Below are 8,479 nucleotides of genomic sequence, written 5' to 3'. Positions count from 1 at the left end.
TAAGCAAAGAAGAAAGTGTTTATTGGGTTTTAATTCCAAAGTTCATAAATTTTCTACAAAAGAAGTCTTTTGCTGTAACATGAGAGTCCTGTTCTCTCAATAGCGTCTATTTTACTCAAATACAGTCCAAGTTGATCAACAGCCTATACAGAATCCAGATGTGTGTGATACTCTCTTTTGAATCAAGAATTTTAAAAAACTATGAAAAAAAATTCATCCAAATTGGACAAAGACAAAAATCAATAATTTGGTGAGATGATTAATAGCTCAATGAATGTGGCACAAAAAGTTGACTGCTAGCTGAAAGGTTGGAAACTCATGTCTGCCAGAGACACCTCTGAAGAAAGACCTGTATATGTATGTCTGAAACACCAGCCATCGGAAACCTTGCTGAGTAGTTACATCCTTTAGATGACAGCTCAGGATTACACACATAGGTTCACCGTGCATCAGAATCGAAGTGATGGCCATTGGCTATCTGTAAAGATATGGGATCCTCTGAGGTTTTTATGACAGCTATGAAATTGTACATTCATGAGACCTTCCAGTGGGCTTAAAGACAACCGCTTCAGGTTATTTGAATTCATAGAAATGATTCTTCAAGGTGTAAAATACATTTAGGGGTGAAGATATGGCTGGTCAAGGAATCCCCTAGGTATCCTTGTGGCCCAGAAAGGAAGCCCCCGACCATCTCTAGGCCCTGGCAAGGCAAAGCCAAACACTCCCGCATGACCCAGAAGCCCTTCCAACACTAACAGCTGCACCACAATGCCACAGAGAGAGGAGTCAATTGTGGTTCAAAAACAAAGAAAGAAAAATGGGGATAAACAATCAAACAATATCCCGATCCAAAGGAAAGGTCTCCAACTACCAGAAATAGAATTCAAAAGAATTCTGCTCAGGCACTTCCAACAGATGAAGGAAATGTTCAAGAAGTCCTATACCAAATAGAATTCCACAAGATAAACAATAAAACAACAGAGTTAGACAACACAGCAAACCAGCAGAGTGGTTGAATAGAACAAATGGAAATCTGAATTTATGAGCTTAAAGGCAATTTCCTCTCCTACAACCAATGAGAGAAACAATCAATAAAAAGAGCAGAGGAGAGCTACTAGTTGATCAGGAGGAACCACCAGTGTCTCGTTGGGACTCTGGAGCGGGAAGAAATGACATGCTACAGAGAAAACAGTACAAAAAATCATGAAAGAAAACTTTCCTAATAGCAAAATGGGGGTGGGGTGGGGGAATAACCATTCGAGGAGCCAAGAAAACCCCAAAAGGAAAAACGTCCAAAAGAAAAGCATCATTACACAACCTAGTTAAAGTCCCCAACATCAAGGAAATAGAATCTTGAGAGCAGTCAAAGAAAAAGAGCCGTCCCCTACAGAGGAAAACCGGTAAGAATCTGCTTGGATTTCTCAGCAGAAACCATGGAGTCAAGAAGACAATGAAGTGACATATACAAACCCCCACTCCCTGACCCCAACAACAACAACAAAAAAAACCTTGACTACCAAAAATCCTATATCCAGTACTGCCAAAATGAGGGAGAAATAAGAGTATTTCCCAACAAAGAGAAATTTTTAAAATTTGCAAATATCTAGATTGGGCAAGGATGCACCACTCAGTCAATTTGTTCTGGAAGTCTTAACCAGAACCATTAGATATCAAAAAGAAATCAAGGGAATCCAAATGGGCAAAAGGAAATGAAACTTTCACTATTTGAAGAGAATGAGGTTTTATAGGTAGAAAACCCTAAAGACACAAGAAAAAAATATTGAAAGCAAAAGATTCAGGAACATGGCATAATATAGGATTAACACACCAAAATGCATTGAATTTCTGTCTGAAGAAGAAATCAGAAAACAATACCATTTACAATAGCTACACAAAAGATGACATACTTAGAATTAAATTTAACCAGAGAAAATAAAGACATGTGTGTGGGGGGTCGGGGGATGGGGGGGTTGGGAGTACAGAACACCATGACAGGAAACCCAAAGAGACCTACATAAATCAAAGACTAGTCCATGTTTATGGACAAGAAAGCTTAATATTGTAAAAATGTTGATTCTACCCAAAACAATTTACAAATACAAGATAATCCTCATTCAGATCCCAACTCCATTCTTTAAAGAAGTGTAAAAACCAATTACTAATTTTATATGAAGAGGGAAGAAACCCAGGATAAACAAAGGCCTTCTTAAGAAGAAAATACATGAAGCCTCTCATTACCCAAGCCCAAAACCCATTGCTTAGCCCCAGTAGTCAAAACAGCCTGGGGTTGGTACATAGATCTATGGAACAGAATAGAAAACTCAGGGGAAAATCTACCCACCTAAAGACAACTGATCTTTGACAACATGCCAAAATTTTAAAATGATAATTAGGAAAAGACCTTTCCTTCCACAAATGGTGCTGGCAATATTGGATCTTCATCTGCAGAAGAAGGACCCATGACACAAAAATGAACTTAAAATGGACAAAGACCTCAATGTAAATCCCAGAGCTATAAAGATCATCAATGGGAAAATTGGGACAAAGGTAAGGGCCGTAATACAGGGCAAGGTACACTATCAAATGTAAGGATGCACAAAGAAAACAGATAAGTGACTGGAACCTACTAGAAATAAGAGACTTGTACATCAAAAGACTTCATTAAAAGAGCAAAAAGAACCCAAAGAGTGTGGGGAAAAAAACAAACTTCAGTCATGACACAACAGAAAGGAACTAATCGCTAAAATCTACACAAAACTGCAATACCTCAATAAGAAAAAAATAGTCTAATTAAAAGTAGGCAAAAGACATGAGCAGCTCACCATAAATGACATGCAAATGGCTAACAAAGATATGAAAAATGCTCATGATCATTAGCCATCGAAACCAATGATGAGATTGTCACCTTACATCAACAATGACAGCCCAGTTCAGAAAAACAGACAACAGCCAATGCTGGAGAGGCTACGAAGATATTGGCACCCTCATATAAAATTGGTTGGTCTGTTATATGTGCAAGTATTGTGGAACTTGATATGGTGTTTATATGGTGATATGCCACCAATACTTCTGCTAGGTCTGAACCCTAAAGAAGTAAAAGCCGTAACACAATAGAACAGACACACCAGGTTCTTCACAGCACTACTTGCCATTGCAAGAAGCTGGAAACAGCCCAAATGCCCATCAGGAGACAAATGGAGAGAGAAATGTTGGTACATACACACAATGGAATACTGCACATCACTAAAAATCAATTATGAACCTCATTAAATAGCTGAGCCGCAGAACATTATGCTGAGTGAAGCTAGTCAATCACAAAAGGACAAATATTGTATGAAGTCACTGCAATGAAGCTAAAAAACAGACCAAGACTCACACACCAACAGGAGCAGACTTTGGACATTCCCGAGAGCAGGAGGGAAAGAGTGGAAAGGTGAAGTAATGGTTAAGGTTAAAAGGTATTGACTTATGTGAGAGGGAGGTTACAGATCCATAAAAAAGAAAAGAAATCCAGAGAGTGAGGAGAGAGGAAATTAAAATACGATAGTGATTCAGTGTTTGATGAGTAAGTTGAAAGGTTCACTGCAGGGGTGGTGATCTGAAATGTAATGCCCTCACCTAATTCAGTTTTAAAAATTATTTTTTTAAAAAAGGAAAGAATATGATTATACATATAAACTAGGATTTTTTTTAGATATTTTTATGTACTCTGGAGTCACTGGGTAGTGCAAACAGTTAACTTGATTGGCTACTAACCAAAAGATTGGAGGTTCAAGTTCACCCAGAGATGCTTTGGGAGAAAGACTTGGTAACCAATTTCTGACAAAAATCATCCATTACAAATTGTATGGAGCACAGTTCTGTCCTGACACACATCAGGCTATAAATCTGAGTAGGAATTGGCAGAAATTGACAATTGATGGCTGCATAACTATTGAATGAGCTCATCTATGTCAAAGGTTAGTTGGTCTATTTTATGTCGTGTCACGTGAAGTTATATCATATTATTCTATTTTATGGAAAACACATGGAAAGAGAGCCATGTACAAAGCATATTGTGGCATCATACAGAGTACCCCCATTATACCCATCAAATTCTGCAAGAAGACTCTGGATGAATACAAATTCAACTGTTAATGTCAATTTTTTACCTGTTAGATGAAATTACTTCCTAATTATCTTTGGTGGATTGTTCGGGATAGTGCAGGCCTGGCCCAAGGGTCCAAAGCCTGCTAGTGTGCAAAGCCACGGGCATTGTGTGCAAAAGTCAGATTCTCCTGAAAGAGGAAGGAGTCAGAGAAATAGGAACCTAACCCCTCACCACTACCTCCCTCCACCCGCCCCCCCAAAAGAGCCAGAAAATGCAGGGCAAAAGTGGAGCAGCAAACGGAGACAGCAGGGCAGACACCACAGAATTTTAAAAGCATATGTAATATATATATATATACACACACACACACAAATACATATACATATATATATGTAAGGTGAAACATACCAACCAGCTTAACAATCATAACATAACAACCAGTTTACCATACCAACCAGGCCTTATTCTCAGGTTAGAAAAACTATACAACAATTGATGTAGAGGACAAAGCTTGGTGACTTTCATGTAAAACTAGTCAGTGAAGCAAGTGTCCTTCTGATGCTATTATTAGGGAGCTGTCGGTGTTTTTAATATAAGATGTTTATTATTTAATGCTACTGATCCAACATGAAATGGTTTCTAATCTTCGCTTGGCCACTAACTTTTCTCAAAATGGAAAAAACAAAGCATGGTTCACTCACAAAGAGACTGAATTAATTACATGCTCTAGCACAAGTCTTCCGGTTCCAGCCGTGTTCCAGAAGCCTGTAATGTCCCAGATACATATGGAAATTTTCCAATGATATAATAAAAACAGGAAATATGAAACTTTGCACCAATGGAGATGCAGAAATAATACCCTGCCCATCCCTGTCTGAATCTGGGGGAAACTAGAAATCTGTCTACCTATGGGGGAAAGAATTGGATGTTTGGATAGACCATTTCTTTCCCTTCTAAATATTAAAGCCTTGGGACATGGCCAGATATAGACAAACTTTGAAAGTAGGACCATATTCCTGGCACTACCATATAAATCAATTTCTGCTTTTGTCTCAACTTTAGAGCCTCCAGTGCTGTATCTTTTCCTGAAACCCTTCTCAACTTGTGGGCTGCGACCTCTTTGGGGTCAAACAACCCTTTCACAGGGGTTGTCAGATTCATAACAGGAGCAAAATGACATTTATGAAGTAGCAATGAAAATAATTTTATGGTTTGAGGGGAGTCACCACAACATGAGGAACTGCATGAAAGGGTCACGGCATTCGGAAGGTTGAGAACCACCTGTGTAGATTCACTGAGCCCCAGTAAGAACAGAGTAGATCTATCTGCCCCACAGGGCTTCCAAGACTGTAAGATGTATGAGAGCTGACTGGCGCATTTCCCCCAGAGAGGAAGTCTTGTGAACAACCTGTGATATGCAGACGCCACAACCTTGCTTGCTGAAAGTGAGGAGGACTTGAAGCGCTTACTGAGGAAGATCAAGGATGGTAGACTTCCACATGGACTACAGCTCAACATAAGGCAGACTAAATTCCTCACAATGGGACGAATAGTCCCCCTCGCTTTCTGCAAGCAAGGTTGTAGCATCTGTGTATCACAAGTTGTTAATAAATCTCCCCCCAGTCCTGAAGCTTCACTCTTCCTCTCATAATCTAGCTATGCTGACGATTTGCTCAGCACACAGATTGAAAAAGTATGGTGAGAGGACACAACCCTGACACACACCTTTCCTGATTTTAAACCTTGTCCTTTTCCTACAACTGCCTTTTGATCCATGTACAACTTCTGAACGAGCACACTGACATAGTCTGGAATTCCCACTCTTCTCAAGGTTACCCACAGTTGAATACCTTTGTATAGTCAATGGAGCATAAGTAAACATCTTTCTGTTACTCTCTGCTTTGAGCCAAGATCCATTGGACATCCGCAATGATATCCCTTGTTCCACGCCCTCTTCTGAACCGCTGACAATTTCCTGTAGTAGTCCTAGGTATATTTTATGGGTTTTGTTTTGTTTTGTTTTGTTTTTGCCAACACCATAATTCAAAGGTATTGATCAGTTCTTTGGGCTCGCTTATATATTGTGTACACCTTCAAATACATAGGAGATTACTAAACATGCCCTGGATTGGGTCAGACACATCTTGGTCACCAAAGTGACATCTTTGCTTTTTAACACCTGAAAGGGATCTTTTGCAGTAGACTGCCCAATGTAATACATTGATTTCTTACCTGCTGCTGCCACGCACTTTGGTTGTAGATCCATATCTTGTGAGATTCTTGACAATTTTAAGATAGTCAATATTTTCTCTACTAAACACGATGTTGCTTTCGGTCGCATGGTGAGGACTTCTGTTTCCTCTGGTGAGTTGTACTCCACACTGAAGCGCGCCATCTTTGTGCTTCCTTAGGAAGTTTTGTGTTTTCTTTGCTTTCAGCAAGCAAGATTGTGGCATCTGCATAACAAAAGTTGTTAGTGATCTCATCGGGATGCTCTGATCTTCTTCACAGAGTCCATCTCAGATTATTTGCTCACTATACACACTGAAAGAAATGTGGAGGAAGGATACAACCCCTAATTTCAAACTATGTAGTAGCTCCTCTTCAGTTCTCTCAGCCTGTGTACAAGATCCATAAAAGCACAACCAAGTGCTCTGGAATTCCCAATATTTACAACATCATTAAGATGTGTTATGATCCCCACAGTCAAATGCCTTTGCACAGTCAATAAAACATAAGTAAACATCTTCTGGCATTCTCTGCTTTCAGGAAAGATCTGAAAGACTTTAGGAATGATATCCCATATTCCACGTTCTCTTCCGAATTTAGCTTGTATTTCTGTTGGCACGTTGTCAATATGCTGCTAGAACTGTTTTTGAAGTATCTAGGACAAAAATTTACTTGCAGGTGATGTTAATGATATTGCTCAATAATTTCCATTTTATGTTGGATCTGTCTTTGGGCACAAACATGGACTTCTTCTTGTCAGTTGGTCAGGGAGCTGTCTTCTAAATTTGGGAGCATAAATAAGTGAGCACCTGAAGTGTTGCAGCGGTGTGCTCCATCAATTCCTGTTTGCCACTAACACCTTCAATGCATCATGGACGTCTTCCTTCAATCCCATTGGTTCTTGACGATATACTAACCCTTGAGATGATTGAATGTTGACCGATTCTTTTGGGTACAGTGACTCTGTATTCTGTCTTCTTTAATTCTTCCCACTTCACTCAATATTTTGCCCAGAAAATTCTTCCACGTTGCAACTCTAGTCTTGAATTTGGTCATCAATTCTTTCAGCTTGAGACAGATGGAGCATATTCTTCCTTTTTGGCTTTCTAGTTCTAGATCTTTGCACATTTCATTTTAATACTTCAATGAGGCCTCACAGGTTGCTCTTTAAAATCATCGAAGCGGTTTTTTTCCCTCTTTTTAAAATCATTTTATTGGGAGTTCGTACAACTCTTATCACAATCCATACAGCCATCCATTGTGTCAAGCACATTTGTTACCATCATCATCCTCAAAACATTTTATTTCTACTTGAGCCCTTGGTATCAGCTCTCATTTTCTCCCTCCTTCTCCACTCCTCCCTCCCTCATGAGCTCTTGATAATTTATAAATTATTCTTATTTTGTCATATCTTACACTGTTCGACATCTCCCTTCACCCACTTTTCTGTTGTCCATCCCCCAGGGAAGAGGTTATATGTAGATCCTTGTGATCCATTCCCCCTTTCTAACCCACCTTCCCTCCACCCTCCCAGTATCGCCACTCACTCCTGAGGGGTTCATCTGTCCTGGATTCCCTGTGTTTCCAGCTCTTATCTGTACTAATGTACATACACTGGTCTAGCTGGATTTGTAAGGTAGACTTGGGATTGTGATAGTGGGCGGGGGGGGGGGACATTTAGGAACTTGAGGAAAGTTGTCTTTTTCATCAGTGCTATACTGCACCCTAACTGGTTCGTCTCTTGCCTGCAACCCTTCCGTAAGGGAATGTCCAGTTGTCTACACATGGGCTTTGGGTTCCTCCTCTGCACTTCCCCTCATTCACAATGATAAGCTTCTAAGAAGCTCTTTTATGTCATCATTTCTTCCATTTGTTCTACCCACTCCACATTCAAGGGCAAGCTTCAGTGTCTCTAGTGACACCATGCTGTTCGTTTGCTTCTCCTAATTTTTAAATGACCTTTTAGTTTCTTCAAGTATTATGCCCAGGATATCATCTGATCTTTGGTCATTAATGTTCCATGCAGCAAATCTGTTCTGAAATGGCCTCTAAAATTCAGGTTATGTAGACTCAAGATTTCACATGGGCTCTGGGGGAATTATTTTCATTTTCTTCAGCTTCAATTTTAATTTGATATGATCAATGAAAGGTCTCTTCCAC

This window comes from Tenrec ecaudatus, chromosome 6 (genome assembly GCF_050624435.1).
Source record: "Tenrec ecaudatus isolate mTenEca1 chromosome 6, mTenEca1.hap1, whole genome shotgun sequence".
NCBI classification, from domain to species: domain Eukaryota; kingdom Metazoa; phylum Chordata; class Mammalia; order Afrosoricida; family Tenrecidae; genus Tenrec; species Tenrec ecaudatus.
This window is presented reverse-complemented; position numbering follows the sequence as displayed.